Here is a 25,741-nt window from a genome sequence, read left to right on the forward strand (position 1 = left end):
GACATGCGCACTCATGGATGGTTTTATAATCCTATACAAGGCTTGAGCCAGCGGCATACCTAGGCCTCGCTTCCCCCCACCCAAAAACGAAGTATTTGGAGCTGCGCATGGGGAAATTGCCCTCCAATGCTGATCAGCCTAATTGGAGGTCCCCTGGCCCAAAGGATTGTAAACTATGTGGAGCATCAGTTCAGGACTTTATACACCTGATATGCATTTGCCCTGTGTTAGAGTGTCGTCGCCGGAATTTACTTAGGAGGAAGTTCAATGAAGGAGGCATCCTCATCTGCCGATCAGCAATACTAAAAACTCTGGATTCAGAGGACCCACAATTAATTTGTCAATTAATTAAATTTTTAACCTATTTTGAGAAATTATTAAAAGAATAATATAGGTCATAATTATAATTCAGCAATTCATGCTTGTTTTTAAAAAGGTACATGTATTAATTGTTTATGTCTATCATAGATCGTGAAGGAAATACATTTTATGCTTTGGAATATTGTAATGGTTTTAATTAACTACACAATAAAGAATTTTCATCTTCTAAGAAAAAAAAATCTTTAATTTAGCTTGCCACTTAAAAGCTAAAACTATAGCTATCCATATCCTATTAAGCTAACCAGTGGAATTTTAGTGTACTTTGGAGGATCATCTTGAATATAGATTTTTCAGTTGAACTTAGTAAGTGGGTCACACCATCATTATCTTCTCAGTAGTGTCTTTTCAAACGCCACTGCTGACTCTGTTCTGTGTTTTTTTTAAAGAAAAAAGAATCCCAATTGTAGGCTTTATTGTCACTATCATTTGCTTGTTTACTTCAGATTTGCCAGCTTTTGTGGGTTTTTCTTCTCTTGTTGCTATCGTTCCTCTCCTGGAGCATGGATGCATTACTTGTGTCCTTCCACTGCTCACATAGCAGGCACTATGTTGTAATTAAAGTCTGGAAGTGGTGGAGTATATTATATATACATTTTTTTATTCGTTGTTCGAAGTAAGTAAGATGATGTTTAAGCACCACCATGAGCAGCATCCTGCTGCTCAGCCCATAACCAACTGACACTCCTGTCCACCAACACTCTACATTCCAGATCACCTCACACTCTGACTGTGCAGCAGGGTCATGGAAATCTGGGGAGTGTGCATAGCACCCAAAGCAAGTCACAGCACATCTTCCCCTCTTAAGGAAACAATAGAATATGTAAATAAAACAATCAACAAGTCCCACAAATCAAAAGGACAAAAGATGCCAGAATGCTAAGGTGCAGGTATTCGAAAAACGGGAACAACTACCCTACCCCACACAACACACATTTGAGCAAGACCAGCCTGTATCCTTCATAACACAACACTGGGACGTGTAGCGTTAGGATACAAATCACACTTCACAACGATGTAACTACACATCCACTTCTCACCCTGCATAACAACAGGACATGGGAAAGGTGGTTCAATGGGCTAAAACAATGCCCCTTTACCCTTGACCACTTAGGAAGTGTGGTAAACGAGGGCAAAACAGAATGCCCCTTCACCCTTTACCCCTTAGTAAGGGTGGTACCTTGAACATGAAACCTCTGGAAAAAGGGCGTTATTAAACTAATCATATTCCCCTCACACAGGGAATTTCAGAAACACGCAGTAAAAGGTATCTTTCAACCCATATCATTACAGGGTATCTAGAAACCCATCACAATCAAGGGGAACTGTTTTAAACCCATGACATTCCGACTTGCAGTAAGGGAAACTCAGGAAACACAAGCACAAAAATGGTATCTTTCAACTCATAACCTCACAGGGTAATTTTAGAACACTCACAATCACAGGGTATTTTTAAACCCACCTCAGCAAAATGTTGCAACAGGTATATAACAATCCATTGCATTCCCAGTAAGAAAGAGAATCTAAAAAAAATTTAGCAACAGGTACAACAGCCCATCACATTCCCACTCACACAGGGAATCTCAGAAAATGTAGCAAAAATAAAAACCCACACACCATGCATGATGACAAACATCACACCAGGTCTCCCAACAGACCCAAACTCCAACCTCATCTTATTCGCACACACAAGAAAACATCACAGTGCAATACTTTATGCAATACGCACACCTAATATAGTATGATACACAAGCAAAAACAACCTCCAGCAATAAATCCAGGCCTCCATAAACCAAATACTATTAGCAGATAAACTTGCTAGGCTTGCTACACTGGTATAACCATACAAACACAATGATGAACAGCACAATATCCAGCACAAACTGTCAAAGTTCCTGATGTGTGAGCTCTCACGCGATGTTCCTCACCAAGGCCAGATATCGGTAGATACTTCACAGGATTACCAAAAGTAAAATGGAATTTCCAGCATATAGTGGCGATACAACACATACTAAGGGCCCCATTAGGATAGCGGGCGGAAAACCACCCCGCCCGCCATGGATGCGGGAAACAACCGCCCGCCATGGAGGCGGTGCAACCGGCAGACAAATTAGGATCGACCGCCACTAGAGACCGACCGCGGCGGTAGCGGTGAAAATGAAACCGCCCGACGTGTGCGGTGATGACAAAACTCCGACCGCGGCGGTCGGAAAAGCAGCTGGATATACAACACCGCCCACAGGGAAAGCGGAGACACCGCACAGGAAATTACGATATCCCCGAGGGTGGCGCGGCCGGACCGGCAGGCACCGACCGCCGCAGTCGAAGGCAGGATTGCATGGGAGAAATGACGGACAAGCACCAGCAAAGTCACCGCAGCGGACGAACACGAAATCCATCGCGGTCGATGTCAAAGCACCGCAGCGATGCAAAATACTGCATAAACAAAGTAGCCCAGCCACAAATACATACAACACACACACACAGATACAGAAATGGCAAAGAAATACACAATACTACATAACCACACCCACAACACACCTGACAACCACTATCCAATTGGACACACCCACACAGCTGAGTACAAATCCACACCCTCCACTCACCACAATCCTTTGCATCTTCCCAGAACAGAAGGCCACACACCACATCTGAGAGAGGCAAAATCGCACACAACACCCACCACCACCATCAACACCACCATCACACCATCACAATCAAACCCCCAGCACAGAACACACCTCATCACCACACCCTTGCACCCACACACCCCTGCACCCACAAACACCTCAACACCCCCACACCATGACCTCACAAAAAATGCCCAAATTCACAGAGAGTGAGTTGACAGTCATGGTCAACGAGATTGTGAGAGTAGAACCACAACTATTTGGGAACCTAGTCCAACAGACACCATTAGCCACCAGGACACAAATGTGGGAAAGGATTGTCCAAAGGGTGAATGCAGTTGGGGCCACCCCAAGATCCAAGAAGGAGATCATGAAGCGGTGGCATGATCTCAAGAGGGTTGTCAAGGAGAAGAGGAGCAAGAACTGGACCCTGGCAAACGTGACTGGCAGTGGCCCTCCCGTCCCACTGAAGACATTCACACCATGGGAGGAGAAGGTGCTTGCTATCCTGCTACCTGAGAGTTTCACAGGAGTAGCCGGGGGAGCGGAGGCTGGTAAGTACAGACAACCACATTGACTTTTACCTCCTTGCAATACCCAACCACCAATACACTGTCCATCCCTAAGCAAGATGTAGCCAGCCATTCTGCTGAGGAGGCCTGTATGGGGCCGGAATGTCAGTACAACAACTCCCACCATAGCCCCTGTCCCACAGCCCAGCAGCATGGAGGCTTCCCCCACCCAGGAGCAAGTGTCAGCCATTGCACAGTTTAACAAACAAACTTACAGGTAGGTAGCCATCTTCACTTGGAGGGTGTTTGTGGGGGTGAGGCCTGTACCACTACTCCCAGCATGCCCCCTGTCCCACAGCCCAGCAGCATGGAGGCCTCCCCCACCCAGGAGCAAGTGTCAGCCATTGCACTGTGTAACAAACAAACTTACAGGTAGGTAGCCATCTGCACTTGGAGGGTGTTTGTGGGGGTGAGGCCTGTACCACTACTCCCAGCATGCCCCCTGTCCCACAGCCCAGCAGCATGGAGGCTTCCCCCACCCAGGAGCAAGTGTCAGCCATTGCACTGTGTAACAAACAAACTTACAGGTAGGTAGCCATCTGCACTTGGAGGGTGTTTGTGGGGGTGAGGCCTGTACCACTACTCCCAGCATGCCCCCTGTCCCACAGCCCAGCAGCATGGAGGCCTCCCCCACCCAGGAGCAAGTGTCAGCCATTGCACTGTGTAACAAACAAACTTACAGGTAGGTAGCCATCTTCACTTGGAGGGTGTTTGTGGGGGTGAGGCCTGTACCACTACTCCCAGCATGCCCCCTGTCCCACAGCCCAGCAGCATGGAGGCCTCCCCCACCCAGGAGCAAGTGTCAGCCATTGCACTGTGTAACAAACAAACTTACAGTTAGGTAGCCATCTGCACTTGGAGGGTGTTTGTGGGGGTGAGGCCTGTACCACTACTCCCAGCATGCCCCCTGTCCCACAGCCCAGCAGCATGGAGGCCTCCCCCACCCAGGAGCAAGTGTCAGCCATTGCACTGTGTAACAAACACACTTACAGGTAGGTAGCCATCTTCACTTGGAGGGTGTTTGTGGGGGTGAGGCCTGTACCACTACTCCCAGCATGCCCCCTGTCCCACAGCCCAGCAGCATGGAGGCCTCCCCCACCCAGGAGCAAGTGTCAGGCATTGCACTGTGTAACAAACAAACTTACAGGTAGGTAGCCATCTGCACTTGGAGGGTGTTTGTGGGGGTGAGGCCTGTACCACTACTCCCAGCATGCCCCCTGTCCCACAGCCCAGCAGCATGGAGGCCTCCCCCACCCAGGAGCAAGTGTCAGCCATTGCACTGTGTAACAAACAAACTTACAGGTAGGTAGCCATCTGCACTTGGAGGGTGTTTGTGGGGGTGAGGCCTGTACCACTACTCCCAGCATGCCCCCTGTCCCACAGCCCAGCAGCATGGAGGCCTCCCCCACCCAGGAGCAAGTGTCAGCCATTATACCCTGCACGCTCACCTTACAGGTATGTAACTACCGTTTATCTTCATGAAGTGTGTGTGTATTAATCTATTTACTATTGTACAAAATGCATAGACAATCAACCTTTAGGACACCATGATCTAACTTTCCACTATGTAATGTAACACGATGTTGCCATGATTTGTACAACTGATGACAGCACAATGCACTAGTGTACAGACAGCTGATGATACACAGATGACACAAACACTGACCACTCCCCATCTACTCCACAGGTGATGAAGAACTCACTGCTGGGGACAACACCAACGACCCGGAGAGCCAGTCTCCACCTCCGGCACATGGACTCACAGATGCAGACTCCCAGGACAGTATGGACGATGAGCTCCAGGCCGGCCCATCCGGTGTTCCACACACCCAGAGGTCCCAGGCCCCCATCCTCCCCACCACCACCTCTGCTGCAACGACAACGCAGCAGACCCCTGCTGTCACAGCCTCTGCCTCCACCGCAACCACCACCGCAGCCACAGCCACCAACACCACCACGACCACCAGTACCACCTGCAGCACCCTCCCTGTCCCTAGGGATGACCAGCCCACACCAACAACTATGGAGGGCAGGGAGCCAGTGCGTGGCGCACCAGTGGCGAGGGAAGAGGTTCGTGGCAGCAGAGCAGGTGGGAGGGCCAGGGCCAACACCAGACCTCGGGCGGAGTGGACACCATCCCTGGACCACTTCACCAGAGTTGTGGATGCCTATCAAGAGGTCCAGGGACAAAGTGGCCGGTCGGACGAATTTTTCAGGGAGCTCATCCTGCTGATGAGGTCCATCAATAACCACATGGGACAGATGGTGGACCTCATGGGCCAGCAAGTGGCGTTGCAGAGGGACAGGCCTGTGTCCCAACCATCACCGCCATCCCCTCCTGTTGTGCAGCAGGATGACAGTCCACCATCCTCCCCTGCGCCAACAGAGAGGGGCGAGTCCTCTGACGCCGCTGGCCATTCAGCAGGCCCCCACCGCCAAAAAGATCTAGGGGGCGTCCAAAGAAGAGCCTGGGAGTCTCTGGAAGCCAAGCACCTGCCACACGCCAGTCACGGAGCCAGCCTTGAAGACAACCCTCTCCCCAACTGCATTGACTCTTTTGGACTATCTTTCCCCACATTGCCTTGGCAATGGCACCTGTCTGTTGGACTGGGTTACCACATTCATGTGGTGTCTACTCTTGCATCTCAGCGACCATGACTGTCAACTCACTGCTCATTCCCCACCTTCCTGTAAATATTCACGCACAATTCACATGTCCACCCCGTAAATAAAATACCTTACAATCCAGATTTTGTGTAGTGAATTCTTTAGTGCATAATTTACAATGATGATAATGTCCATGATATGTAAACATGATGTACAGTATGCAGGGCAGGAACACGCTGGAGAACCTAGGGAGACACAACAGAACTACAGTCACTGGTCTCATCGTGGCAACACACACAGATCACTGATCCACAAATATCCTAATTATCACAGGTACCCTACACAGTGTCTATCTGAAATGCTGTAATGCCGTCCATAATACATCTCCGGACGTAACGTCCATTCCAACAATCCCATACATAGGTGACAGGACATGTGGCTATTGGGAACATCTGCGCATAACCATTCACAACATAAGCTAAGACACTAGACTATGTAGACGTTGTAACTCGTCACACACCTTCAAGTGAAGTAGCGTTGGATTAGCTGCTGCCGTTGGTCAACTCCTTCCTCCTCTCCACTCTCCTCATCACTGGATTCAGGTCCCTGAGCAGGTTGTGGCCTTGGTTCCTCACCGTCATCCAGGAGCAGGGGGACCCCCTTGTGGATGGCCAGGTTGTGTAGCATACAGCATGCCACAACGATCTTGCACACCTTCCCAGGCGAGTATGCAAGTGCGCCTCCAGTCCTGTCAAGACACCGGAACCTTGCCTTCAGCAGCCCAAAAGTACGTTCAATTACCCGTCGTGTCCTGCCATGGGCCTCATTGTAGCGGATCTCTGCAGGTGTCTGGGGATTACGGAGTAGGCTCAACAGCCATGGCCTACTGGGATAAGCCGAGTCCCCTGTGAATAAAAAATACACATTGCAATGTTGTACGGCCACAGTAAAGGCAGTGACACACAGCACGTGATAGCAGTTGTGTAACTCACCCACAATCCAGGCACGTTCGGGATGCAGATTCTCCATCATCCGTGGCACCATGCTGTTCCTCATGACGAAAGAGTCATGTGCCGAACCGGGATACTTAGCACACACATGTGAAATTGTCATGTCTGCAAGGCACACCACCTGCACATTCATGGAGTGGTAGTGTTTCCGGTTTCGAAAAATGTGCTCCGTCGCCTGCGGTGCCACCAGAGCCACATGGGTGCAATCTATCGCACCGACTACATGTGGGATGTGCCCAAGTGGATAGAAGTCCCCCTTAACGGCAGCCAATTCACGTCCCCGGGGGAAATGGATGTAGCGATTCCGATAGATCATCATGGCCTCGAGTACATCCCTCAGCACCATGCTGAACATGGGCTGCGACATTCCCCCAGCGTTAGCCACGGTCTCCTGGAAGGAACCAGTCGCAAAGAAGTGTAGTGCTGCCATTACCTTGTGGGCGGGTGTGAATGCCGTAGGATAGTGACGGCGAGGCTGCAGGTGGGGCTCCAATAGATCACACAAGATCTTCAATGTCGGTCTGTCCAACCGGAATTTCCTGATGAATGCCTCATTCTCCATGTCCTCAAGCACAATCACCTGACGTAGGAGATTTGGCCTCCTCCTAGTTTAGGATTAAAAACAATAGGTCAATGACAAGCATCATGAGATGGCCATAGCACAAAACATCAATGATGTAATGGGTAAAAAACAATGGCCAGAAAGCTGCATGGCACATCTGGTTACATGGCTGCCCAATAGCTACACACAGAGGGCAGGCCTCTCCAGTGACAATACCCAAGTGACAATAATGTGGATACAATGATTAAACTAGTGACATGCGCAGACATGGAGCTACAAGAGCCACAAATCTAATGTGACTTAACATGTCTGTCATACCCATCTGCCGTACCTGCCAGACCTCAATGCATCATGTACATTGTGGAAGCATTCATCAACACAATGATCACAATAGCAGGGACACTTCTGGTTGTGTGCATGATCAGTTCTGAATGCACAAGTCAGGTATGATACAATGCAGTGCCACCAGCCTGGTCAAGGTCTGCACTGACCAACAACACATTAAACCTCACTACATCTATGTAGAGCACCTGACGTCTGTCAATTATCATCACCCATCAAAAGCCTTACTAAAATGGCACAAACACATGCTAAAGTGGCTCAGACTGAACGTGCGTCCTCCTGTGGATGCAATGGCTCTGTGGCATCGTGTGTACAATGATGTGCCCTACACCATGTAGCTGCATGGCACTTATACATTGTCCATGATTGACATACACAGCAATGTGTACGAAAATGCCAGAACCTAGCGCCAGTCCCTGGCGGTGTGACCCCAGCACCACCATCTACCCAGCCAAGGTAGCCATTGGCACATGGACTGGTGTCCATGCCGCTGGCTAGGCTCCGCCGCATCAGTCGCGGTACCTACCGCCGGTCCCCGGCGGTGTGACCCCAGCACCACCATCTACCCAGCCAAGGTAGCCATTGGCACATGGACTGGTGTCCATGCCGCTGGCTAGGCTCCGCCGCATCAGTCGCGGTACCTACCGCCGGTCCCCAGCGGAGCGTCACCGCCATGGTGCATTGCATACAGCCAATGGCATGGGTGTTCAATGTGGCATGATGCAGATTTGAATAATGCGGAAGCGGCGCGCCGCCGCCGCGGAGCCGGTCATTGGATGCTTTTGAATGATGCACCATCGCGGTAGCGCACCCCGGACACCCGCGGTGCGTCACCGCCATGGTGCATTGCATACAGCCAATGGCATGGGTGTTCAATGTGGCATGATGCAGATTTGAATAATGCGGAAGCGGCGCGCCGCCGCCGCGGAGCCGGTCATTGGATGCTTTTGAATGATGCACCATCGCGGTAGCGCACCCCGGACACCCGCGGTGCGTCACCGCCATGGTGCATTGCATACAGCCAATGGCATGGGTGTTCAATGTGGCATGATGCAGATTTGAATAATGCGGAAGCGGCGCGCCGCCGCCGCGGAGCCGCTCATTGGATGCTTTTGAATGATGCACCATCGCGGTAGCGCACCCCGGACACCCGCGGTGCGTCACCGCCATGGTGCATTGCATACAGCCAATGGCATGGGTGTTCAATGTGGCATGATGCAGATTTGAATAATGCGGAAGCGGCGCGCCGCCGCCGCGGAGCCGCTCATTGGATGCTTTTGAATGATGCACCATCACGGTAGCGCACCCCGGACACCCGCGGTGCGTCACCGCCATGGTGCATTGCATACAGCCAATGGCATGGGTGTTCAATGCGGCATGATGCAGATTTGAATAATGCGGAAGCGGCGCGCCGCCGCCGCGGAGCCGCTCATTGGATGCTTTTGAATGATGCACCATCGCGGTAGCGCACCCCGGACACCCGCGGTGCGTCACCGCCATGGTGCATTGCATACAGCCAATGGCATGGGTGTTCAATGTGGCATGATGCAGATTTGAATAATGCGGAAGCGGCGCGCCGCCGCCGCGGAGCCGCTCATTGGATGCTTTTGAATAAGGCTGACCCAGACAACCAATTGTAGCACCTTATCAGCTTCCTAACGACCCCATGGGCCTATAAATCTGTGGGAGTGAGCCACACATTCCCACTGCTCACAGAGCCTGCTGCCTGAGACCCTCTCCTGCTGCTGCCTGGGACCCTCTCCTGCTGCTGCCTGGGACCCTCTCCTGCTGCTGCCTGGGAGCCTCTCCTGCTGCTGCCTGGGAGCCTCTCCTGCTGCTGCCTGGGACCCTCTCCTGCTGCTGCCTGGGACCCTCTCCTGCTGCTGCCTGGGACCCTCTCCTGCTGCTGCCTGGGAGCCTCTCCTGCTGCTGCCTGGGACCCTCTCCTGCTGCTGCCTGGGAGCCTCTCCTGCTGCTGCCTGGGACCCTCTCCTGCTGCTGCCTGGGACCCTCTCCTGCTGCTGCCTGGGACCCTCTCCTGCTGCTCACAGAGCCTGCTGCCTGGGACACCTCACAACTCACTTCCGCCACAGGTCTGCCATATCCACAGGGATGTCAAGAACAGATAAGATCCGTGCCAGTCCATTCACGAGTGAGGAGCTGGATGTCCTTGTGAACGAGGTGCTGGCACAGTACCCACGGCTGTTTGGTGGCCCCAATGTCGTGGTAAGTCACCATGTAGGGAGCAGTAGGGCAGGGTGGTGTCAGACGTGTATTCATGATGCAGCTGTACGTTATTTTGGATGTGTGGTGCAGACAAACACTGACAGACAAGATGTTTGCAGGTGGTGGGAGTGTGTGTTTTGCATTATGACTCTGTCCTAGGCCAATACTTGTATGTGTGAGTGGGATGTGCTACTTTTTGGGGCAGACATGACCAACGGTTGTTTGCCTTGTAGCTGGTTGGACAGTGTCCGCTTGTGATGTAATTTCAGGGTGCCCCTGTAGTCATAGTCAGTGTGCCCCACAGAGTAGGTTCAGTGGCTGCCCTTCCAAAGTTTGTCCATCAGCCAACTTACATGCTACAGTTGCTGCACACTGATTAGTGGATATGCCACATCAATGCCCTGTACAATTTATGATTTACACAGTGCTGTCGATGCATTTGTGTTGAATCATCATTCTTCAGTGTGATAATCATGGAGACTACGAAGCTCAATGTGTGCATGCATTCACTAATGTTTATGCCATGCAGAGTGGCCTTGTGAGGGTACCCCCAGTTCTGGAGGGAGGGAGGTCACTGTGCATCCAGATTCAGTGTCTGGCTGCTGTACTGATAGATGCTGACATATGACAATGTGTAAATGTTCATTAGTCCTTCTTTACTCTCATACCTGCAGCTCAAAGTACACCAACGTAAGGCTGTCTGGAGGGCCATAGCAGCAAAGGTGCGAGCCCTGGGGGTATCAAACAGACGACACACACACTGTCACAAGAGGTGGGACGACATCAGCCGGCTGGCTAAGCAAGTGGCAGAGATGAACTTGGGGATGGTACCACGCACAGGGCGTGTGGCACGCCGCACCATGACTCCGCTGATGGCACGCATACTGGCAGTGACCTATCCAGACCTGGATGCACGTCTGAAGGGGCTTCAGCAGCAAGACAGAGATGGTGAGTATCCGGGGAGGGAGAGTTTGTCTGGGAGTGGATGCATGTGTAGAGTGCCTGTGTCTGCGGTGACACATGTGATGTGCGTGTGCTGCCATGCTTTGATATGTGATGTGAGTGGCAACTGTGATGTGTGTCTGTATGAGGCATTGGCCCACCATGGCCTTACTCTGCAGCTCCTGGCTGCAGTTTTCAGTCCTTGACATATATTTTGTTGTCCACATGGTCACTCTTCTTTGTGATGGTGGGTGTAGTCCCTATTATGCTGTACAGCTGTGTCCACTTAATGAGTGTTACACCATGTCAGTCTACTTTGCATGCACCTGCATGGTAGTGGCCCACACATCTGACAACAATGTGAACCCACATTGGCACATGGTGATTGTAATGGCCTATTTGACAATGTGGCATGTGTAGACAAAACAGGTGTGTGTATTCCCCTCTGGATCCCTTTAGGCTCTGGAAGTGGTGATGTAAGTTGTGGCTACATCATGTCCGTGGGGCAGGTCCATGTGGGCTAGGGGAACACCATCCATGGCCAGGGTGTAGTGCTGTGTGTCATCGACATTGGTCCACTCCTGCCTGTTTGTCCGCATGACAGGCACAGTTGTGGTGTAACTGGTGTGTAGCAGCACAATGATTTGAGGGTGTGGTGGTTACCATGTAGCTCTAGGCCTCTCATGTGCTGCATTTCTCTGATATCGTGTGACCAGACTATGACACTTATACAACCATGTTTCTGTCACTAATGCAGATTCGGAAGACACCACGGCGGAACATGATCCTGAAAGTGGTGGGGAGACCAGCACGACAGCGGCAGCAGAGCAGGGTGAGACGGAGCAAAGTGACACTGACCACACCAGCGCTGATGAGGGTGACAGGAGTATGCATGAGGAATCTGTGGCTGAGACACAGAGTACCACTTCATCTGATGGCAGGGGGGATGAGTCCCTGTTAGCAGCCACAGGGGATGGGGACTCTGCTGCTGCATCTGACTACCAACGGCCACTGCCCACCCTCCCATCCACTTCCTCTGGGGCTGGCCGTATCCGTGTCACTAAGAGGGGACGTGTGACATTCACACATGGCACCGCAGCACCTGCACCTGTCCCCCCTGCTGCCCTCAGTGCAGAGTGCGTAGAGCTCCTGCGGCAACTTTGCGTGGGCCAGACCGCCCTGCTGAATGCCTTCAGTGCCCACGATTACAAAATAGGGCAGGTTCTGGCATTCATGGAGGGCATACACTCTGACGTGGGTGGCCTACATCGTACACTCCTGTCATTGTCAGGTACAGTGACGTCAGCCCTCCAACATGCCCCCTTTGCAGCTCAGGTGCCTGTGACGTCCACCCAGTCAGTGGCCACATCAGATGACAGTGAGCACTTGGGACATACATCAAGTAAACGTTACAACACTAGGAGCACAGCTCAGACCCAAAGCAAACAATCCCGTCCACAGACTCCATCCCCAAAGAAGGGCAGGGACCCCCCAATATGCACAGACAAGGTGAAGTCACAGAAGAGCAAGGCCAGAAGAACATTGTGTCAGACATCAGGCTCACATGCTGCTGAGCCATCACCAGATATTGACTCTGCTATGCCCACAGAGGATGTGTGGGATGTCATGACTACACCTGGGGTGAACACAGGGACACACCCACCTACCACATCAACCCCAGAACAAAGTACATCGAGGCAGGTGGAGGGAAGCCCTGTTGTGACCAGCCCAGTCATTGTGGCAGTGGAGACCCCTGTCGTGACCAGCACAGTCATTGTGGCAGTGGAGACCCCTGTCGTGACCAACCCAGTCATTGTGGCAAAGAAGGGCAGTGTAGTGGCCATCCCTGGCAAGAAGGGACAGGAGGGCAGTGTAGTGGCCATCCCTGGCAAGAAGGGACAGGAGGGCAGTGTAGTGGCCATCCCTGGCAAGAAGGGACAGGAGGGCAGTGTAGTGGCCATCCCTGGCAAGAAGGGACAGGAGGGCAGTGTAGTGGCCATCCCTGGCAAGAAGGGACAGGAGGGCAGTGTAGACACCACCCCTGGGGTAAGTGGGAAGGTGGTCACTGTGGGGGGTACACCTTCCAGAGAGGCTAAAGTGGTCCGGAGGCGTAGCCAGCACAAGCGTACTGCAGGATCAAGCACTTCTCCAGAGGGAGTGGCAGTGTCTGCCCCTGAAGTGGAACAGTTGGGGGGTGTGCAGGTGGTGTCAACGCCACTTCCCATCAACCCCATGACAGGGAAGCAAATTCACATTCCAAAGAAGTGGAAGGGCACCCCTCCAACCTCTCCCACCCACACTGTGTCAAGGGCGTGCATGACTCCACCTCCACGTGCCACGGTGCCACCTGGTCCGCACAGCCCTCCACCTTGCAGGCCCTCTGTTATAGCCACACCACATGTCCCTCTGTCACACCAGTCAAGTCGACCTGCAGTCCCTGACACACAGCCAGGTTCCACTCCACATGACAGCCAGGAGTGAGTTGTCAACACCCTCAGACGCCTGTGCCACACATAGGTGTGCTACAGTACACCATTGTTAGCGATGTGGGTGTGTTCCTGGGCCTGTTGCTCTGATGTGCTCTCCCCTGCCAAGGACTCTGGGCCTGTTGCTCTGATGTGCTCTCCCCTGCCAAGGACTCTGGGCCTGTTGCTCTGAGGTGCTCTCCCCTGCCAAGGACACTGGGCCTGTTGCTCTGATGTGCTCTCCCCTGCCAAGGACACTGGGCCTGTTGCTCTGATGTGCTGTACCCTGCCAAGGACTCTGGGCCTGTTGCTCTGATGTGCTGTACCCTGCCAAGGACTCTGGGCCTGTTGCTCTGATGTGCTGTACCCTGCCCTGCCAAGGACACTGGGCCTTTTGCTCTGATGTGCTGTACCCTGCCCTGCCAAGGACATTGGGCCTGTTGCTCTGATGTGCTCTCCCCTGCCAAGGACACTGGGCCTGTTGCTCTGATGTGCTCTCCCCTGCCAAGGACACTGGGCCTGTTGCTCTGATGTGCTCTCCCCTGCCAAGGACTCTGGGCCTGTTGCTCTGATGTGCTCTCCCCTGCCAAGGACACTGGGCCTGTTGCTCTGATGTGCTGTACCCTGCCAAGGACTCTGGGCCTGTTGCTCTGATGTGCTGTACCCTGCCCTGCCAAGGACTCTGGGCCTGTTGCTCTGATGTGCTCTCCCCTGCCAAGGACTCTGGGCCTGTTGCTCTGATGTGCTCTCCCCTGCCAAGGACACTGGGCCTGTTGCTCTGATGTGCTCTCCCCTGCCAAGGACACTGGGCCTGTTGCTCTGATGTGCTCTCCCCTGCCAAGGACACTGGGCCTGTTGCTCTGATGTGCTGTACCCTGCCAAGGACTCTGGGCCTGTTGCTCTGATGTGCTGTACCCTGCCCTGCCAAGGACTCTGGGCCTGTTGCTCTGATGTGCTCTCCCCTGCCAAGGACTCTGGGCCTGTTGCTCTGATGTGCTCTCCCCTGCCAAGGACACTGGGCCTGTTGCTCTGATGTGCTCTCCCCTGCCAAGGACTCTGGGCCTGTTGCTCTGATGTGCTCTCCCCTGCCAAGGACACTGGGCCTGTTGCTCTGATGTGCTCTCCCCTGCCAAGGACACTGGGCCTGTTGCTCTGATGTGCTGTACCCTGCCCTGCCAAGGACTTTGCACTTCCCGATTGTGATTCACCAGTGCATAGTCTATGGCATTTGCACATGATTTTGAGACTTGCTGTTGTCTACTTATGTTGTGTAGCTACATCTGTGCAATATGTGAATAAATACAGTACATTATGGTGTGTTTTCTCTGTCTCCTTACTGATTAAAGTCATTTTCTTGTTTGACTGAGTTCCATGGTCTATTTTGTACATCACCATTGCAAGGTTCTATGTGGCCATATGATTTTTAGACAGGGGGACAGGTTCTTCAGTCCATTGTGGCCCTGCTGATGTTGTACTCTGTGATGGTTATTTGGCAGGCCATGCAGTTTTCGTGTGGGTGAATTGCTATTGCTGCATACACTGTTCACAGGTCACCTTGGGGGACACTGGCAGCACAGGGTGTGCAGCTGTGCTGTGGTGTAGTAGATATTTATGATGTGATGAGGTGTGTGTTTCCCTTTCTGTGTGCCCTGGCGTGTATGTGTATGGTCGTCTTGTGTTGGCCCTTGGTCCTGGTGGCATGGCTTACATGGCATGTGTGTGGCAGAGGTGTGCAGTGTGAAGGGTGTTAGTTTGTAGTGTATGTATGTGTGCCCCTGTATGGTGTGAGACACACATGTGTCAGGCAGGAGTTGTATGCCTGTTGTATGTTTTGTCTTGCCCTGTGTGGATGTTTGTATACAATTGTGTGGGCTGTGGGGAGTGCACTGGTGTTGTGTGTCCGTTGTCAGGCAATCCTGCTGTGCCTTTGTCCCTGGTTGTGTGTCGCAGTGTGTGTGTATTGTGCTTGTTGTTACAGTGCTTGTTGATGTGCAAGGGGGTGCACGGGATTGGCACCTGGCCTGTGACTACTTCGGGTGGTGTGCAGTGTTGGTCGGGGTGGTGTGTCGCTGTGATGTTTGGAATGTGTCCATGCCTTGGTGTTGCCCTGCCTTCTGCATTGTGCGCATGTGTTGACCGCGGCGGTGACGTGTCCGTGACCGTGACGTTGCTGCAGGTTGGCCGACGTTGTGTGTTCCGGATGCCGTGGGATGCCTTGTTCTGAGGTGGGTGATGTGTGGGTGCCCATGTGGATGTGTTGTGCCCCCCAGCAGGATGCCAGTGTGGTGCTTGGGACCTGTGTCGGCATGTGTGTTGTGTGGTGTATATGTGTAGTGACGTACCTGCGGCGGCGTCCGCGGCGGCCCATCTGGCGATAGTGTTGCAGCAGGTACATGACCGGATGCATGTGGAGGGCTGGGTCCATGGGGTTCATGTCGGATCTCGGCGTGCGTGCTCCGCTGTAGACTTTCCGCCAGCTAGAGCTGTGCGGTGTCTCCGGTGCGGTGCGTCAGCTTGTTTGGCCCATCCTAATTTGTCGAGCGGGGCGGACGTCATCGACCGCGGCGGAGGGTCTCGATTGGCTGCAGCCGCCGCGGTGGCGGGCGCACCTTGATGGCGGAGCGAGGCGCTCCGCGGCGGACGGGAAATGACCTGTGTTTACATATCCTAATGTGGCGGACGTGATTTCCACTGCTAGCGGGCGGAAAAAGCTGTTTTTCCGCCCCGCTATCGTTTCGGTAGTGCCACCGCCCGACATCCTAATGGACCCCTAAATGTAGAGAATGATCCAGAGAACTTAGTGCTGGCATGTCCCACAAAGAGCCACAGAAATGGAATTATTCCAGCATTAGCGTTTTCTTCTCCTACCTTAACGCTGTTCCCAACAGAGTTCTCACCGATGACCATCCCACAGCACTGATTTTGACATCCGATTTGTAAAAAAAAAAAATGCATGCTCCATGCTCATGAGGTTAAGACCTCTTCACACAAGTGCACAATACAGTCTACCGCACTGACGTCACAAAGAACGGCAGCTCTTCATGATCACATGCTCCAGCACGGTCTTGACCACATAACACCCTCTGTTTCTTCCACCACCCGGTTGCTTCTCCTGCCTGCTTTAAAAAAACACTTTTGCATTTTTTCTTACAAGGATTGGTAACTAAATAGAAAATAGAGTGGCAGCGTAATTTTAGAGGCGCTAAAATATATACTACATGTGCCTAAAAAATGACATGGCCCGCTACTTCTAATGCTTTTTTTATTCTTTACCTAATGCTACACACATCGAGGATGCTGTGCAGCATTGGTAAAAAAACTATTGGCACATCCAATGGGTCCCAAAGTCGATATCAATTGGCGTTGCCAGTGCTTGTTATTTTTTATATTGCATCCTCCTTGTAAAATCCTGTTGAAATCTTTTAAGCTCTAACCTGCTATCATTCATTGCAGGAATCAAAATGTACTCCATTAATTATATGTGACTGTGGATAGGTTAACATCTCGAAACAGAATACTGTCACAAGCTGTAGTTGTATAACGTTCTACCTTACAATTTTTAATCACAGGCTTTGATATGACATTGTTTGATTTATACAGGCTAGATCGATTCACTCAGTCTCTGGGTGGTAGGTAATTTGTTGCCCCAAGTAAGTGGTTTTCAGTAATTGAGGCTTAGTCATGATACCACTTTGTCTAGTTGTCAAGGACACTGACAATTATCTAGGTAGGAGTATCAGCAGGCGCTCCATCCTTGCAGGTCGTGACTATACACAGTGGTGATAGGGCACATGTATTGATCTCTTGCCAGGTAAGCTATCTTCAATAGTGCCTTTAATAGAGACAATTGTTGGTTTATGGGTGCACATGGGTACTGATTGTGATTACGTTTTATAGATTGATTGTTGGTTGACAGTAAGCTTTGGTTTTACATATTCAAGCAGGTCAGTAATGTAGTTTGCCACTAATGTATCCCAAGCAATTACCATGCTGTTATCAGTCTTTATTATACATTTTCTGGTTTTGCAGAGATGGATATCTTTGATAACACATCCAACCTGGTCAGTGGGACATTGCTGAATTTTTTGATATGGGCGTGATCATGCACTTCCCTTTCAAGGCTTTCAGGCTCAACACTTTTGCGTGGTGATAGAATCACTTGAGTTGTTGAAAAAAGTATTGATTCAGGACTAGGTGTCGGGGAAACAGAGTTTACAATGCTGTCATTGCATCACAGTACTATTACAACACGGTTGTTACAACAACCACGTTGTTAGTAAGCAATGCATTTACATCGCAAGTCATTACAACCACTTGATGTAGGGGGTGCTGAGGTATTGGAAATTAATTCCAACAACTTCCCTACCAGGTGTGCAAACTGGAGTAGGAATAGTAAATAATACTATTCCTAAGTCCAGCGCGTCCCCTACTGCTAGTCGATGTAAATGCATTGCGTACTAACAACGCAGTTGTTGTAACGACCGCGTTGCAAAAGCACGTATTGTAATACATCGCATTGTAATGTGCTATATTTGGTGTTGGACACATGTCAGAGGCACATAGTTTAGTGATGCATGGTCAGAGTCTCAATCTTACAACTTGTGTTCTGAATACAAACACTTCAAGCCACCATATTCCGTTTGTTAATGTTGGGTGATCCATCGATGATCAGTCCACAGCTGCACATTCATTTTACTCAGTCAGGCAGTAATGAAGAGGTACACCCAATTATGGTCCATGTTGTCTTGGGTTATGCTCCTGACCAAATTTCATACAAATATGGATTACACTAAATACTATGGAATAAGTATTCACTTATTATGTGTTGTTTTATAAAAGTATTAAATACTTCTGTTGGTGACTATTGTTGGTGCCCACGTACTTACAAAGAACGGTGATAGATTAAACCCAGATCTGTTGACTGGGTGTGAGTGTTTGATTGGTTCAGATGCTCCGTCCATCGCCACCCCCTTTTGTACCACGTACTTACAAAGCACCAGGCGGTGAAAACTTTCAGTAGTTGGATCATATTTGTGTATCATTAAGTGACTTAGACCAAGCCCACTTTTCTCTTGCATTATAGGTGCATGAGACAGATGACTAAGGTCCTGATAAGACCAGAGAACTAATTTTGGCCTCCAGACAGAGGTACTGCAAATCACATATAAACCAATAGAGATAGGAACTACTACTACCACCACAAAGCCTTAAACCTGTATAAAGAAAATAGAAGAAGAAAGTGCTCATATAACTTTGACATTACAAACATCAATATGTGTCATATTGTACAAATACTATACGTTTGAAATGGGAGTCCTTAGCTGGCAGAGGTTGGTACCTTTGTCTAAGTAGGGCCCCTTGCTTCTAGTCAGGCTAAGGGAGTTACAACCTTAGACAACCCCTGCTCACCACCTTGGCATGAGCGGACCGGCTTATCTCAAAGACAGTGTGCAAAGCATTTGTGCACACATACAGTAATGTGAAAATACTACAAATGGACACCACACCAGTTTAAAAAAAAAGTAATCTTTATCTAAACCAAACAAGACAAAATGCCAGAAATCCAACATACAGTTATCCAAATATGCCTTTTAAGAGGTAAAAATAGTTCTGTCTATAGCAAACTATAGATGCAGTATTTCACCACAAAGTACCTTCGATGCGTCAACCTCATAAGCAAAAACAGCTGCAGGGAAGGTGATGCATCGGTTCTTAACTCACAAGGAAGGTGATGCGTCGTTTCCTTACTCCAGGGGAGGTGATGCATCGGTTCCTTACTGCCACGCAGCTGAGGAGTTATGCATCAGTTCCATACTGAAGACGAGGTGATGCATCGGTTTCTTACTATGCGGGGAGGTGATACATCGGTTTCTTTCTGCGGCCCAGGCATTGCTGTAGACTTGGTGCACTGGTGCGATGCGTAGAGATTAGGGGATACTTTGGTTCTCGATGAGGTGTAGGTGGCAATGGCACTGCGTTGATCTTTCCAGTCACGGTCCCCAATGTGTCCATTCTTGCAGTCGCACAGCAGGGCCTGCATCGGAATCAGTGCGATAATCTCAGTCTTTGGAGATTGGTGGACGAGACTCGGAGGGCAGCGAATTCTCCAGCCGAGGTCAGGTGCTGCGTCGGTTTCTTCAACTGCATGATGACGATACGTGGGAATTCTTCCTGCGCTGCGGTGTTGCATTAGAAACGGTTACAGACGCATCAGGCTTCTTTAGTTGCTTCTCTTTTCCCAGCTCCCAGCAGCAGGAACAACCTTCTAAGGCCCAACGCAGGAACGGGCACTTCTCGGCAGGTCAGAACTTCCAGCACGGACGTTCAGGGGAGAATGTGGTGAGTTCTTTGTGTTCCTGAGACTTCAGAACAGGAGGCAAGCTCTACTTCAAGCCCTTGGAGATCTTCTTCAAGCAGAATACACAGCACACAGCAAAGTCTTTGTCCTCTCCTTGGCAGAAACAGCCACTGCAGGCCAACCCTAGACAGCACACAGCAGAGGTGAAGTACTTCTCCTTCAGCTCTCCCAGCTCTTCTCCTTGGCAGAGGTTCCTCTTGAGTCCAGAAGTATTCGAAAATTCTGGGCTCTGTGGCTCAATATTTACACTCAATTTCTCTTTTTCTCTTGTGGCAGAGAGGCTCTCTGCTCAGTCAAAACCAGTTCCGCCCTCCCTGGTCCAACTTCCTGGCAGGAGGTGGAGACAGCATTGTGCAGGGCAGACTAGGCCCATTCAGGTGCAGGGAAATCTCCTCCTATTATTTTAAATGCAGCCCAGGTCTATTCAGCCCAACCCAGGCTCATCCAGGAAAGGTAGGGCGCACCTCAACCCCCCCCAGTGGCTGTCTTCAGTGAATGCATATCCCCAGCCCCTGGCACTCCAAAGCCAGTCAATGCACAAACCAGCTGAGGCACACAGGATGGCTAAACAAGAAAATACTCACTTTCTAAAAGTGATATTTTCAAAAACACAATATGAAATTAATCTTTACTAAAAGATGCATTTTTATATTCTGAGTTTGGGCATACTAAAGTCCATCTTTCTATCTTGTCCCAATGGGAAGTTATACTTATAACATGTTAGAAAGAAACTCCTATTCTACCCTATAGGACTGATAGCCTTTTCCTCAGTGAAAAATGAAATACACTGTATTTCACTGTCAGGGCATGTCACACACATCAGTACATGACCTACCTTTCACATACACTGCATCTTGCCATCAGGGCGTACCTCAGGGGTGACTCACATGTCATAAAAGGGAAGGTTAGGGCCTGGCAAGTGGATGGACTTGCCAGGTCGACATAGCAGTTAAAACTGCATGCAGACACTGCAGTGGCAGGTCTGAGAACCTTCTGCAAGGCTGCTAGTGGGGGTGGCACAATCAGTGCTGCAGGCCCACTAGCAGCATTTGGTTTACAGGCCCTAGGCACACACAGTGCACTGTACTAGGGACTTAGTAGTAAATCAAATAAGCCAATCATGGAAACGCCAATCCATAAACACAATTTACAAGGAGAGCATATGCACTTTAGCACTGATCAGCAGTGGAAAAGTGACCAGGGTTATGAAACTAACAAAAACAGGGTCAAAAACAGGAGGCTAAAAAGCAAAAAGTCTGGGGGTAGACCCGCTGAAAAAGCCAGGTCTAAAAGAGGTCTAAAACAATATAATATTTAAAATAAAGTATGTTGTAAAATGCTGTTCATAATACTTCAGTTATTGTAGTGAAAATGTACTTTACATTGTGAAATAGAAACAGTTAAAAACAAGCATTGGCATAGCCAATAGGTCTTGCCTTTGGGACCTTAGCCAGAATTTTTGGCTATTTTGTAGAGCATTGCGGCTGCTATGCATCATGTTGAAAAGTTATAATAAAAAGTGTTAAGCATTTTTGTTACCTTTATACAAACGACATTATATACAACTGAAAAACCTGATTAAAAAGAGATTGTAACATAAAAAATGTCTTCTAGTTTTCTTTGTACTTTTACTGCTGGCAACTTCTGCGTCAGCAATGCAGCCTGGCAATCTCTCGCACCCACGGGGCTCACACTCTCTCTTACGTATTATTAAGGAAAATTTAAATAATTGTTGTCATGCTAATACCTCTAGGGAACCAGCAGACGCGTGTGGAAATAATTATATTTACTGGGTGCATGTACCCTACGTTTTCAATGATATATAAATACTCTAATTGAAGACAAACTTGAGGGGAAAAAATGGTGCTGATATTACAAATAACAAGGACAGGAAAATATTAATATTATATTGAAAAAAAATAGATTGGTTCGCCACATACAAATGGACTGAAAAGGTTTTGAGGGACTCGAGCACATCCTTCCTAAAGGCAGAGACGTGGACCCGGGAAAATATTGTGTGTCTGGAAAATAAACAAGCTCCACTGTGGGCGCTGATGGGACCCTGGTGCCTGGAGGTTGCTGGGTGTGAACTCAGCCCGGGGATGCCGGCTGTACCCGGCTCTCACATCCTTCAACGACTCTCTCCTGGGGTTTGTAAGTGATCTGCTGTGCTAGGACGGTGCTGAGGACTGAAACAAACAGAGAAAGAGTCGTTTGGGCGGAGTGGGGCTGTGCAGCTGGTGTCCCTAAGCAGGGCCAACTGCTGCGATCCGGCGGTGGGGTGGTCGAGCTTCACTACCAAGGTTAAACTCACTTCCCGGTAAAGAATACCTCCTTTGCCCTGATCGACACTGCTCAGAGACAAGCGGTCGGAAAAGAGGGCATATGTAATAAATACAGGTGCGGTGCGTCCATTAGGGCGATTGGGCGGTGCCCCACCGAGCGCTGCCATCACACGTCACGCTCTGACTCTCCTATGACTCACCACAATGCAATCCTGGACCCTGTATCCATTCCCAGGCCGCCGGAGGCAGTCAGTTTAGAAGGGGGCGGGGCAGCACTACAGCAGTTCAGCTGCAAGTGTCTGATTGACGTCCACCATAATAACACATACCAGGTGGTCTGGGGAGGGCACAGCATGAGTGCGCATGTTCTGCTTAGGGCTTAAACATTTTGCACCAGCCTTGAACATGCGTACACTAGGCTGCTCATTAGAAGAGCGAGGGTTGTTCCATGCCGCTCTTCTAATGAGCAGCCCAGTGCGCATGTGTCGCTGGTAGAAAAAAATGTGAACCCCTAAACACAACATGCGCATTACTGCTCAAGCCAATCCTGGCGCTGCTGCTGGAGCAGCATCTGGATTGGCTGAGAGCAGGCGGTATTTGCCAATGCGCCAATGCGGGAGTCGGACCCCGGCCCAGGAGGACTCGTGCAGAGGTGCCGCGGATCCGGTTAGTTTATTTTTGTTAATAATGTTTTTTTTTTTTTATGTCCCCGCGTGACCCCCAACACCCCCGGCTCCCGCGAGCATTGTAGCGCGAGCCGTGGCTGATGCTGCAAAACCATATTTCTGCGCAGTTTGCTGTGAGGAAACTGGCGGCCGTAGCCTGAAGCATTCCAAGAAACAAGAGCAGTTGTGGTTGGAAATTCGTTTCGGACAGTAGCAACTTAATAGCCTTCAGGAAGGCCGAGTTCCCGATTCTTTCTCTGCACTTCCGGGATAGAAAGGGAATGATAATCGCAATTAATTAATTTCAAAACGTTTCCAAATAACTTGAGGAAGACAGCGCGCTTGCCTAATTATGTCTGGATTTTTATCGTATGTGGCAGGCCAGTCGTCTGGAATGACGGTACCTGTCTGTAGAGCTTGGTGACAGCCTAGGCTGTGTCGGTCAAAGGGTCGTAGTTCTAATTTTGGAGACAGAATCTCAGAGAAAGGATCAAGCGGAGGTCAAATGTTCAAAGGTAAAATCTTATTAATAGTGTGTGTGTTCGTGTGCTGATTGTATGGGTTTGTGTGTGTTCATGGCTGTATATCTGTGTATTGCATCACTGTGAATGCATGTGTGCAGTGCATGAGTGTGTCTGTGAGTGGCAGTGTGCATGACTGTGACTGCCAGTGTGCATGATTGTGTGTGTGTAACCAGAACTGCTAACTTAGGATCTGGGGATCGGTTTGAATCCTGCCGTCAGTTCAGCATCCTGTGATCCTGGGCAAATTACTTAATTCACCCATTGCCTAAATGTATCCATCCAGTGCCTAAAAAAATAAACGTAGTTTTGTGCAATGTCACTGGCGATCTCTTTTTCTTCTCGAAGGCCCGGCTCCATTCCTCTGGGACTTCAAGTAGTGCGCAGGCTAATAAATACAGCAGCAAATGACAAGACGGATAACAACTAATTGCTAGCACATTCCTTCAAGAAATGATTTCCCTGTCAAAGCCCACTTCTTATTGTGCCTCGTGTACACACCTGATGCCTCCAGGCCTAATAGAGGTGCAGGTGGAATAACTGGCTTCAGAGACTTACATTCAGTTGGAAATAAAGAGGAATGCTTTGAGGAATTGTAAAAATGGCCCTAAAATGTAAGCAAGCTGCTACACAGAATAGTGTGTACTTTTTAAGTATTATTTTGGGGTGTGACGACATTTGGGGGCTTCTGCTTTGTAGCCACAGCTTAAGGATGATATGATGTTTTTAGATCTGGCTGGAACAGCACCTATTTTATATTCACACAATACATAGAGTGGGGCTTCGGGTCCACTCAGAGCTGTATATACCCTCACCCAGTGAAATTAATTGGCTCAGTTGTAAGAATAAGAACATGTGGTAAGTGGCCATTAAATCACATATAGAAATGTGAGCAAAAGTGATTGTTCAGTTGCTTAAGCGCTTTCAATGTCTGCAGATAAGGTAACTGACGTACAGGAGCACACAAAGGGGCAGATTTATGAGGCACTTGCGCCACGTTTACACCGCTGTTGCGTCACGCAAGGCGGCGTAAACGTGGCGCATCCCTACGAACGATTTACAACGTGACGCATCTAGGCAGATGCGTCACGTTGTAAAGCCCTGCGCCGCTTGTGGGCGTTCCGGCGCAGGGTGGGCGTTCCGGGGCAGGTGCGCCTCGCAAAAGTGGCTGAGTGAAATCTATAAGATTTCACTCAGTCACTTTCAGGCCAATGCTGCGTCAAAAGCCTGCGCCTGCTTGAAGCAGGCGTAGGTCTTGACGCAGCATTGTGGAGATGGGGCACCCCCGAGCCTTGCTGGAGCTGCGTCGCGCTTGCGACGCAACTCCAGCAATGCGTCACCTTTACGGCACAGATGCGTCACGCATCTGTGCCGTTTTTGCCCCATGGTGCGCCGCATCATAAATGCGGCGCACCATGGGTGGCGGAGCTGTGGCGCACTGTGGCGCATGTTAACTGGCGCATCCCTGGGGATGCGCCAGTTAACATAAATCTGCCCCAAAGAGCCTAAGGGGCAGATTTATGAGGCCCTTGCGCCACGTTTACGCCGCTGTTGCGACACGCAAGGCGGCGTAAACGTGGCGCATCCCTACGAACGATTTACAACGTGACGCATCTAGGCAGATGCGTCACGTTGTAAAGCCCTGCGCCGCTTGTGGGCGTTCCGGCGCAGGGTGGGCGTTCCGGGGCAGGTGCGCCTCGCAAAAGTGGCTGAGTCAAATCTATAAGATTTCACTCAGTCACTTTCAGGCCAATGCTGCGTCAAAAGCCTGCGCCTGCTTGAAGCAGGCGTAGGTCTTGACGCAGCATTGTTAAGATGGGGCACCCCCGAGCCTTGCTGGAGCTGCGTCGCGCTTGCGACGCAACTCCAGCAATGCGCCACCTTTACGGCACAGATGCGTCACGCATCTGTGCCGTTTTTGCCCCATGGTGCGCCGCATTGTAAATGCGGCGCACCATGGGTGGCGGAGCTGTGGCGCACTGTGGCGCACATTAACTGGCGCATCCCTGGGGATGCGCCAGTTAACATAAATCTGCCCCTAAGTGACTAACCTGGGATTCCATGCTTGATATTTATCTTCATGCTTTCTCAAATTTGCTTACAATACAGCATTTGCCAACTCTTTATTTGAAATAAATTATCAGGTGGAGAACTTCCACAAACCCCTCCACAATGTTG

The sequence above is a fragment of the Lissotriton helveticus genome, chromosome 3_1 (assembly GCF_964261635.1).
Source record: "Lissotriton helveticus chromosome 3_1, aLisHel1.1, whole genome shotgun sequence".
Taxonomy (NCBI): Eukaryota; Metazoa; Chordata; class Amphibia; order Caudata; family Salamandridae; genus Lissotriton; species Lissotriton helveticus.